The sequence below is a fragment of the Octopus sinensis genome, linkage group LG13 (assembly GCF_006345805.1).
Source record: "Octopus sinensis linkage group LG13, ASM634580v1, whole genome shotgun sequence".
NCBI classification, from domain to species: domain Eukaryota; kingdom Metazoa; phylum Mollusca; class Cephalopoda; order Octopoda; family Octopodidae; genus Octopus; species Octopus sinensis.
In genome coordinates, this window is record NC_043009.1 from 23,912,175 (window position 1) to 23,924,674 (window position 12,500).

General features: G+C 40.9%; 1 long non-coding RNA gene across 1 annotated transcript in view; it reads left to right on the plus strand.

Annotated features, from left to right (window-relative positions):
* The window catches only part of LOC118765776, a 12,434-nt gene extending 2,970 nt beyond the window's left edge, over positions 1-9,464 (plus strand). Inside the window, exons 2-3 of the long non-coding RNA XR_005001653.1 lie at positions 4,853-4,856; positions 9,455-9,464. This is a non-coding gene — a long non-coding RNA (uncharacterized LOC118765776). The remainder of the gene's footprint in view (positions 1-4,852; positions 4,857-9,454) is intronic.
* Positions 9,465-12,500: the final 3,036 nt, after the last annotated feature.

Sequence of the window (12,500 nt, forward strand, 5' to 3'; positions counted from 1 at the left end):
TATTAACAGTAAGTATACATACTTACATACTATATATAATATATATATATATATATATATATATATATATATTATATAGAGAGAGAGAGAGAGAGAGAGAGAGAGAGTAGTGGTACAATAAAGCACCAATGTTTACTGGAAATAGCAATATTAAAGCTTTAATGTGTGTATACTGGCAAAGACGTGTGAGGGTAGCAAACATAAAAAAGATTGTCTTATCTCTAAAAAGAACATTAAATAAAAGGATAACCCAGAATCGGATAATCCAGTACCTGTTATCGTAAATTTGATTAGACTTCATCAGCTAGATTTACCTGGACAATATTTCAAATGTTGCTACATCAATGCCTGTACACTCGCTTGAACGCTTAGCCGTTAACAGAGTGAGAATACTGAAAAGATTTTGAATGAAAAATAAAATATTGCAATGCAAATGTAGTACTTTCCAGTTAAATAAAGCACAGTAAAGGTAGAAGTATAAATATAGAGTAGTGGTGCAACTAAGCACCAATGTTTACTGGAAATAACAGTCGATATATTTGCAACGTTATAGTAAAGCTTCAATGTGTATATACTGGCAAAGACGTGTAAGGGCAGAAAAAATGGATGCGTGGCTTTCAATTAAATAATAATATAAATAATATATATGTATATATTTCAGTATGAGTTAGAGGTTAAGAAACCATCTAAGGGATATTAAATATCCAATATACTACTGGATGTGTACCTCCGTATTTTTAACCAAGTGCTTACTATTGCATGGCAATATTGGAATTGAATACTAGGTATGGGTGGGGGTGAATTGGAAATTTACCCAGGATTTATAAGGCAAATAAGAAAATGGAGGGGATATATGATGTTTAATAAATAGATATAATGGAATATTTACTGGCTGATGTTTTTCGATTTTATATCCCCCTCCATTTTCTTATTTGCAACATACACACACACACACACACATGTATGTATGTATGTATGTATGTATGAATGTATGTATGTATGTATGTATGTATGTATGTATATATATATAATATTTTGTAAAGAAAGAGATTGCTCTTTCCAGAGATATCTTACATCATAGCTTCCTACGGTTTATCCATATGTCTGTCAATACTGGAATTTGTCGCTGCGCGTTAGTATTAGCGTTTAACAGACACCAGTACTATACACATTATGGAGTTCCAGTAGTCCCTATAGATGTTTCCATCTGATTCGATAAAGAAAATGGAGGGTATGACTATAGCAAAATCAATTTATTTATATAACTGTCGATTACGTAATGCCTACAACCGTTTCATTATCCATCTTCACTTATTATACAATTAATAATTGCGTTATGAGTTCCAAAGGCAGATATCTCTTCAGTGCCCAAATCAACATATTTATCTTACCATCCTAATATATATGTATGTATGTATGTATGTATGTATGTATGTATGTATGTATGTATGTATGTATGCATGTATGTATGTATGTATGTATATGGATGTATATGTGTGACAAACTTCTGCACACCTCATGTCCACCGAATATGCTCACAAGCCATTAATCTGCTTATGGCTATAGTAGAAGTCAAGGTTCCACTCAGTAAAACCAAACCTGTACCCACGTCGTTCCGGAGTTGACTCCTTAAAACATTCCCATCTATCTATCTATCTATCTATCTATCTATCTATCTATCTATCTATCTATCTATCTATCTATCTATCTACCTTTTCTGTCTGTCTGTCTGTCTGTCTGTCTGTCTGTCTGTCTGTCTGTATGTCTATCTATATCTATCTATCTATCTATCTATCTATCTATCTATCTATCTATCTATCTATCTACCTACCTATCTATCTATCTATCCGTCTGTCTTTATGCAGACTAATGCCAAATCCATCTTCTGGTTCATTCATCTATCACTTTTATCTCAACCGACACTACGAAATTTCTGTAGTAGATCCAGCGGAAATATACTCCAATTGTGGATGGCTCAAGGTAGCCCAAACAGTGAAGGTGCCCTACTCAACACACTAAATAACATATACCCATTAATCTCCCCAAAATCATACGCACACAAACACACACACAATCAGTGACGTGGGGCCCAATATGGGTTCCTCCAAATTGTATTTACTGTTTGAGAATGATTTTATTATTTTTCGGTATCTCGGTTTCTCATCATTGATCCTTAGAAACATTGTGAATTTAATAAACGAATTTCTTTATATGGAAATTTTTTTAAATTGTTAGTAATCTGTATTTATAAAGGCAGCGGGCTGGTAATATCATTATCATGCGGCATTTTGTCAGTCTACGTTGTGAGTTCAAATTCTGTCGACCTTCCCTTTAATCTTTTCAGAGTCGACAAAATATGTACCAGTTGAACACAGGGGTCGATGTAATCGACTTACACACTTCCCCGAACTTGCAGCCCAGATGCCAAAATTTGAATTATGTATGTATGTATGTATGTATGTATTTATGTATGTAGGTTTGGCTGCCAGCGTTTCAAAAATTAAAGTCTCTTTACTCTTACTCTTTTACTCTTTTACTTGTTTAAGTCATCTGACTGTGGCCATGCTGGAGCTTTAGTCGACCAAATCGAGCCCAGGAATTATTCTTTGTAAGACTAGTACTTATTCTATCGGTCTCTTTTGCCGAACCGCTAAGTTTCGGGGACGTAAACACACCAGCATCGGTTGTCAAGCAATGTTGGGGGTACAAGCACAGACACACATACATACATATATATACATATGGTGGAAGAGCGCAGGAGTGGCTGTGTGGTAAGTAGCATGCTTACCGACCACATGGTTCCGGGTTCAGTCCCACTGCGTGGCACCTTGGGCAAGTGTCTTCTACTATAGCCTCGGACCGACCAAAGCCTTGTGAGTGGATTTGGTAGACGGAAACTGAAAGAAGCCCGTCGTAAGTATATGTATATATATATATATATATGTATGTGTGTGTAAGTGTTTGTGTGTCTCTGTTTGTCCCCCTAGCATTGCTAGACAACCGATGCTGGTGTGGTTATGTCCCCGTTACTTAACGGTTCGGCAAAAGAGCCCGATAGAATAAGTACTGGGCTTACAAAAGAATAAGTCCTGGGTCGAGTTGCTCGATTAAAGGCGGTGCTCCAGCATGGCCGCAGTCAAATGACTGAAAAAGTAAAAGAGAGAGTAAAGAGTATATATATGTATATATATATATATTATATATATTATATATATATATATATAATATATATATATACACATATATATATATATATACATATACGACGGGCTTCTTTCAGTTTGCGTCTACCAATCCACTCACAAGGCTTTTGGTCGGCCCGAGGCAATAGTAGAGGACACTTGCCCAAGGTGGCACCAGTGGGACTGAACCCGGAACCATGTGGTTCGTTAGCAAGCTACTTACCACACATCTACTCCTACGCCTATTCAAAATTTTAAAATTTGGCACAATAACATACTTTTCCAAGTTGAATTTCTGGAGTTATATATTTTTCCAGAAAAATGTTTTTAAAAAGTGATACGGGTTTAAAGTTTGATTATTTTCAAACAGTCAGGAATCAGGATTTGGAAGCTGTCATTTTGTGCGTGACTGCACATTCTGTTGTCAGCATCCTGAAAATAGCTCGTGTTTGCCAATAATTGTAAACAACACTTGTTTCGAAGCTTGAAGCGTTCAATATGCATTTAATGCGATAACACGCACTTAAAAGATTTCTCTCAAAAACGTTATTTCGGTGTTATTTTTAGCACAGCTCACAACCACCTCCATAACAAAAAGAAACGAGTAAACAAGTAGTTTTAAGCATTCGATAGAATTCGAAGAAACAAATCAAGTCCAGGATACGAAGAGAAAACTATTCGAGTTTAGGATGAGTTTCCCATGTTTAGGTATCACATTTCCTCAAGTAGTAACTACTTGAAAACCTATCATCAATGATACGAAAAAAAAAATGCTTTACAACATTACGTTGTGACTCTTAACGTTGCGAATTGAAACACTGCCGTGGTCAATTTTGCCTTTCATTCTTTTGGGGTCGATAAAATAAAGTATGAGCCAAGCACTTAAGTCGATTACATTTATTTAAGTCTTCCTCTCAAATGTTACTGACCTTGAAGCTTGCGACGCAAAGGTGTCACTTGCAGGAAAATGCTGCGATTTCGGTGTTTTATACGCCCCCCACCAAAAAAACCGAGTAACCCGCTTTATAAATCCAGGCCTCAATAATGTAATATAATTGTAATATAATATAATATATAAAATATAATATTATAATATATATGAATATATATATATATATATATATATATATATATATATATATATATATATATATACCCACTTCACATTCTTTATTTCCCTCCTTGTTTCTTTCTGTGTTCTTATCGGTGGAAGAGCGTAAGCTCGAAACGCTAAAGACCTTTTCACTTCCTGAGCGTTAAACTAATACATCTGTTTGTTATCTACACCACCTGTCTTCAATTATTGTTTTTTTGTGAATTCTCCCATATATATATATTTATATATAAGGTTGAAAAGTAATGTATGAGTTGATATGTATAAAGAAAATAAGTCAAGGTAGAAAATACTAAAATGATTTTAACATGAAATACATTTTGTGATGGTTAGTACGATTTTCAGTCATCTCGACTCTTTCAACTAATATGAAAACAAAGGTGGTTATTAATTAAGAAGTAAAACAATTAAATTGAAGAAAATGTGAAGTGAAATATTTTCTAAATATTTCCATAGTCTTCAAATAGGTAGAACATTTTCTTTTTGTCTGTCTGCCTGTCTGTCTTTCTTTTCCTGTGTGAACGCTCGGTAGGTAGTAGCAGATCTGAAGAAATAGTTCTGTGGAATCTACTTTAATAGTCAATTGACCTAAACGTGACTTATTGTGGTTGTAGCAGTACTGGTAGGAACTGTTGTAAATAAATTCATGGATAGCGACTGTTTTAATGCATCTATCGTTTTTAATATTTGCTTGGGTATTATTCTAAGATCCTTGTAGTAGTACCATCTGTAGTGGAAGCATTCAAAAGAGGTTTATATTTTGTGATGAAATATGATTCTAAGCTAATGCGCTGATTAAAGGTTGTATTGTTCCTAAATTCATTGCGGGAAAACATTCTAAAGTTTGGTTAGTGGCGCAAATGTCGATATGTTCATTTAATACTATTTTTTCGTATTCCCAAATTTTAATCTAGAAGCTATGTACGGTCATCCTCTGGCGTAGCCGGTTTTAGTTTGACCAATATATTGCTCTCGGCACCCTGAATAAGTGAACACATATATCAGGTTTTCCGAAGCACGCGTGAAATTGTTTTGCACTGTAAAACGTTGACCCTGTTTGAAGGAGAACTCCGATTCCTCAATTAGGTTGACGCATATACTACAGCTAGGTCTTCCGCTTTTTATATTGTCGGTTTCGATGTTTTGACGAGTACACTCGGGCTTGTGTTAGAATAATTTTCATTGACTTGGGTTGTCCTTTACTCTTTATAACGGCGTGCGTTTGATTCGTTCTATGGTCCGTTTTAGCAAAGGAATGTTCTGAAGGTTGGTGTCGAAGGCCTCATTGTTTAGGAGTTTGTGGGTGGGTATTTATGGCAGGACTTTTGGCTGTAATTCCTTCTTTAGTTTGGGACCTCTGAGCTCGTGGATGTTGAATTTCAGTGCATGTTGAAAACCTATATCAATTAATGATGGTGGGTAATTCCTACTGATGAGTGTATCCTTTAGCTCATGTAGTTTGTGTCTCTGGTGCTTGTATCTGATACTATAGCGCAAATCCTTTTTGCCAGGTTAATTCATTCTAGTGCGTCTGGGGTGGCATGAGTTGAACGGTAGATATTGCTTGGAGTCCGTGGACTTATATATATATATATATATAGTATATGCGCGTGTGTATATATATATATGTGTGTGTATACATACATATACATACATACGCACATATATGTATTTATATATATATATATATATATATATAGATATATATATATATATATATATATATATATATATATATATATATATATTATATATATATATATTTGTAAGCCCGGGTGCGTTGCGTTCCGTTACTTAATAAATGGAAGTTGTGAAGAATATAGAGATGAGAGCAAGAAAACAATATAGAGTGGCCTTTTGAAAGTAAATAAATGTAATTCAAGATGATAGAGTCTTAAGTCAAAACAAGCAAGAAACGAGCAAAATATAGCCTAAGGGCCAAAAAGACGAAAATGGTGGGTAACGCTTAGAAGGCACCCATAAGAATTTGAAAACAATAAACAGCAAAACAGTGGGACACAAAATTCACGGCCGGTCAACTATGCAACCGGTGTGAGAAAGGGGGGGACGAAGAAGGTGGGCTGACCATGGGACACGTGATAGCAGTAGTCAGAGGAAAAAGAAGACAAGAGAGAAAGGAGAGAGCAAGCGACAGAGAGAAAATAAGGGAAGGGATGAATTGAGGGAAAGGAGAAAGGAGGAAATCAAGAAATCAAGGAAAAAGAATGAAGGCTAGAAATAGAAGTAAGATAGCAAGCGATTAAAGGGAAGGAGAAAGAACTAGAGTCGCATGGATATATAAAAATTACTGTTGATAAAAGCTAGGGTGCGTTCCGTTCTGTTACATAATAAATGAAAAAAATGTATTGTAAATAGACAACGACAGGGTAGAAAAAAACGACCACCGAGTATACAATCGGACGTGAGACACACAGAAAGTCCCTAATTCTTCATCAGTTATCGACCTACTGGTAATATTCAGTTTCACACCACTTGATCCGTGGCCGGCTCTCCTTTCTCTCCCTTTTCACACTGACCGATCGTAAATTCTCTGTGTTCCAATGTCTTGCTATTTGCTATTTTCTAATCCTTCAGAGTGCCATCTAAGCGTTACCCACCCTTCTCGTTTTTTTGGCCCTAAGGCTATATTTTGCTCGTTTCTTGCTTGTTTCGTCCTTGTCCATCGCCTTAAGTGACATTTATTTACTTTCGTATGCTCATTCTGTATTGTTTTGTTTGCTCTCGGCCCTATATTTTCCTCGTTACATATAAAACGTCACCCTTTTGAAGCCTAGCCAGGCTCATGGGCCCGGTTTCCCGGTTTTGTGGCGTATGTGTTCCCCCCAGCTGGACGGGACGCCAGTCCATCGCAGCGTTACTCAAGAAACAGGAAGAGAGAGTGAGAGAAAATTGGGGCAAAAGAGTACAACAGGGGTCGCCACTACCCCCTGCCGGAGACTCGTGGAGCTTTTAGGTGTTTTCGCTCAGTAAACACACACAACACCCGGTCTGGAAATCGAAACCGCGATCCTCCGTCCGCAAGCCCGCTGCCATAACCACTGGGCCACTGAGCCGCCACTTCGTTACACACACACACACACACACACACACATATATATATACATATATATATACATATACATACATACATACATACATGCATACATGCATACATATATTTCTATTCCTGAGCGCCATACTAATACATTTGTTTGTTTGTACTCCACCTGCCTTCGTCTTTTGCTTATTTTCGTAAACCTTTCCGTTATATATCACGCGCTCACGTGGTCTCAATTTTATCCTATATTCTACCACTACCACTACCAACTCTTACTTTTCCTCGACGGACACTAACCTCTCCATTGAATTTTTTTACCTCTAAGAACACCTACCCTCTGGCTGCACTTCTCCTACACGGATCAAAGTGACTTTGTTATTGATGTGAAATCCTTGAAATACACCACGACGTTTACACTTTTAACCTTGAACTTGTTCGTAAAAACTGTCTCTTTCGTTTTCATTTTTTTCATTTTATTTTTCTCATATATTATTTTTTTACATTCATTTCATACTTTCCACACTTCCTGTATTTTTTGTCCTTTCTATCGCCTCTTCCTTCTCTGGATGTCCATACTCTGTTCTCTCTGCTTGCACCCGCTTATTTTTGCCTCCTTCTGTCTCTCTGCTTCCTTTCTTTTCTTTTCTTTTCTTTTTCTATTTGTCCCATTTTCTTTGCCTTTATTTTATGCTTCTACCGCCTTTTTTTTATCTAGTTTTTTTCTCTCTTTTTTTTCGCGATTCCACCATGCCGGATTATAAATCCTACCTCCTCACTCTCCACCATCGTCTGAAAGATTACCTCTGCTTACTTCCTTCCAAAAGCTTTCAGCCGTCCATTAACCTCTCTCTTCTCCTTTTAAAAAAAAACCCGCTTCTCTAGCCACGTCTCTTTTCTAAGCCGCTGCCTACATCACCGCCTCATCCCTAAAGGTTTCCGCTTCCATTTCCACCCTGCTCTCCACTCTGCTTCATCCATCCTACCGCCTTATGCGTGCCACCATTCGCTCCAATCTCTCTAAACTACATACCATCGACTGCATTCTCCCTCCTGCTTTTTCCATCTTTTTCTCCTCTCTGCCGCCCTCCATGCTCAAAACACGTTGCGCTTCATTATCTATTTAAATCACCTCTTTCATCAATTTCTTTCCAATACCAAACTTCGTAAACTCCAATCACTCCTCTATTCCATCACACCCGACGCCACTACCCCAACTCCTCTACTACCCTTCTCCCCCCCGATAGGCTCCACTCACCCACACCTAAACCCACTGTCCCTCATAACAACCCCCCACACACCTCCCCACTCCCTCTCCCTCAGACCTCCACCAGCCCTACCAGCCCTCCTACTCCTATTTCATCCACGCCTCCTACTTCTATTCGATCCACCCCTTCTCCACTTCAGTCTGTTATTACGATTCCTCCAGACCTTCCCCTCTCTGCGGCGGAACGCTCCGTCTTCAGTAGGGGTCTGCGTTTCATCCCCCTCACTCCATCCTGTAAGAAATTCCAGACGCGTGCTGATGTCAACAGCTTTGTGCGCCGCGACCGGTTGGGTGCGTTTTTCCGCGACATACCACCCACACCCAACGAGGAGGACTGCTTCACTGACCTGGGCCGCCGACGATCCCAGTGGACGCCTGCCCCCGGCCAGTTCCAAGCAGTGGATCTTTTCGCGGGTGCCTGTCAGCGCGCGTTGGAGCGGTTCAATTTCTCCAGGCGCCACCGCCGCCTCAACATCTCCCCGGCCGAGCTCTCGGCTCTTCGTTCCCTCCGACGGCGCACTGACATTGTCAACAAACCGGCCGACAAGGGTGGAGCTGTGGTGGTGTGGAGCGCGGACCTCTACAGGGCCGAGGCGTTCCGCCAACTCAATGACACCTCCTTCTACTTCCCTCTGCCCTCTAACCCCACACGTAGCTACCAACAGACGGTATCCTCTACTGTCCGCGACCTCATCTCGTCCTCCCGTCTCCCCCGCACCGCATCCAACCTAATTGTGCGAACCCCACGTACCCCCACCATTTACTTCCTCCCCAAAATCCCCAAACCCAACAACCCTAGCCGCCCCATCGTCTCCGCCTGTAACTGCCCCACGGAGCTCATCTCAAAATATCTCGACCGTGTCCTTGCCCCCCAAGTGGTGTCTCTTCCCTCTCACATCTACGACACCAACCATGCTATCCGGCTTTTCAACTCTTTCTTCTTTCTTCCCGGCTCCTCCAAACTCCTCTTTACAATGGACATCTAGAGCCTCTATACCGTCATCCCTCACCACGAAGGACTGTGGGCACTTCAACACTTTCTCGACCTCCGCCCCAACCCCGAACCCGACACCTCTACACTCATTCTTCTGGCCGAACTTGTCCTTTCTCTTAACTGCTTCTCGTTCGCGGGCGAGTTCTACCAAAAGGTCTCGGGAGTGGCCATGGGAACGCGAATGGGCCCCAACTACGCGAACCTGTTCGTTGGCTATGTTGAGGCCAAATATTCTTTAGTTTCATTGGTCCCACTCCCGAACTATACGGTCATTACATTGAAGACATTATCGGTGCCACCTCACTCTCCCGTGAACATCTAGACTCCTTCCTCTCTTTCGTTTAATCCTTCCATCCTGGCCTCCACTTCACCTGCACTATCTCCAACACCTCTGTCTCCTTCCTCGACATTTCGGTCAGCATTCATCACTCCACTCTTACCCTCCATCACGACAAACACCAGCCTCAAACACCACCCTCACACTCATCTAAAACTTCTTTCTCCCCTCTCTCTCCCTCTCCCTCTCCCGTCTCCTCCCTCCCCTACCTCTCCTCTCCCTACCTCTCATCCTCTCCTACCTCTCTCCTCCCCTTACTCTCTCCGCTCCCCCTACCTCTCCTCCTCTCTCTACCACTCCCCTCCTCTCCGCCGTCCGCTCCCCCACCTCCTCTCCTCCTCTCCCTCCTTCTCCTCCTCTCCCTTCTTCTCCTCCCCTCCCTTCTTCTCCTCATCTCCCCCTCCTCCCCATCTTCTCTCCCCCTCCCCTCTCTTCTCTCCCCCACTCACTGTCCCCACAACCACCACTTTACCCCAACCCCCAGCCGAACCCACACCCCACTTGGGCTTTCCCCACTCTCGCCCACCTCCTTACCACATCACTCCACACTACACTACACCATACAACTTTACACATCACATCACAACACCCCCACAGCACACCGCCCACACACCCATCCCCACATCTTTACACCTACACATACATACACATATCACATCACAACACAACACCCACACACCCATCCCCACATCTCCACACCCACACATACATACATACATACACACGTCCCGACCACCAGCCCTCTTTCACACGCAAATACATACTCTCTTATACACACACGCACCTTTATGTTGGGGGCACCTTCGTTTTGGAAGTCACTTGACCCTGTTATCTCCCCTACTGTCTCTCTAGTGTCTGACCTCTGACCTCTGCCCGAAGTCAGAACACAATGATAGATCGTTAGCTCCTACACGCATTTTTTCTCTCCTTGTTTCTCTCCTTGTTTGTTTTCTGTGTATCATTCTGTCGAAGAGCGTAGGCTCGAAACGTAAAATCTTGTTCTATTTCTATTCCTGAGCGCCATACTAATACATTTGTTTGTACTCCACCTGCCTTCGTCTTTTGTTTATTTTCGTAAAATACAGGAGAGAGAGAGAGAGAGAGAGAGAGAGAGAGAGAGAAGAGAGAGAGAGAGAGAGTGAGAGAGAAAGTTGGGGCGAAAGAGTACAACAGGGGTCGCCACCACCTCCTGCCGGAGCTTCGTGGGGCTTTTAGGTGTTTTCGCGCAATAAACACATACAACACCCGGTCTGGGAATCGAAACCGGGATCCTCCGACTGTGAGTCCGCTGCCCTAACCACTGGGCCATAGTGCCTCCACTCTCATCCTAATCGACTTACACACTGTCCTCGAACTTGCAGCTCTTGTGCCAAAATTTGAAATCAATATGTATGTATGTATGTATGTATGTATGTATGTATGTATGTATGTATGTATGTATGTATGTATGTATGTATATATGTATGTGTGCGTACGTATGTATGTATGTATGTATGTATGTATATATGTATGTGTGCGTATGTATGTATGAATGCATGTATGGATAGATGGGTGGATATATTGGGTTGTCCGGAAAGTTTGTGCCGATTTATAGTAGCTTATCTTTTGACTCAATTTAGAACATGCTTGAGTCCATAAAATAGGATTTGACTACGCCTCCATTTAGAGCACAGTTTAAGCTATCTTTTTGTGGAAGAAGGTTTACGTTCCTATAATCTGTATTAATTCTGTAACCCTTTAAAATGGAAGATAAAGTTTATTTTCGGCACTTGATGCTTTGGGAACCAGACAAAAATTGCTGCAGCTCGGTTGGGATGTGTTACCCCACCCTCCATATTCACCAGATATTGCTCCTTCGGATTTCCACTTCTGACGAATAGTCTTAATGGCAAAAAATTCAATTCCTTGGATGACGTAAAAAGGTACCTTGATGAATTCTTTGCCATGAAACCACCTCAATTCTGGGAAGAGGGTATTTTCAAGTTAAAGGAAAGATGGAGACACATTGTGCAACAAAATGGTTCATATTTGTTTGATTAAAAATGTAATGGCAAGTATTTATTGACCTTTTTCTTTCCTTTAAAAATCGACACGAACACCCCGGACAACCCAATATACATTCATGTATATATGTATGTATGCAGGTATGTATGTATCTATACGAGCATGTTTGTGTGACGGTGAGAATATATGTGTGTGTGTGTGTGCAGAGAGAGAGAGAGAGAGAGAGAGACAGAGAGAGAGAGAGAGAGAGAGAGAGAGAGAGAGAGAGAGAGAGAGAGAGAGAGAGAGAGAGAGAGAGAGCGAGAGAGAGAGAGAGAGAGCAGAGAGAGATGAGAGAGAGAGAGAGAGAGAGAGAGAGAGAGAGAGAGAGAGAGGAGAGAGAGAGAGAGAGGGAGAGAGAGAGAGAGAGAGAGAGAGTGAGAGAGAGAGAATTTTGCTTACATGTTTCGTACATGCGAAGAAACAAATCAAGTCCAGGATACGAAGAGAAAACTATTTGAGTTTAGGATGGGTTTCCCATGTTTAGGTATCACATTTCCTCAAGTAG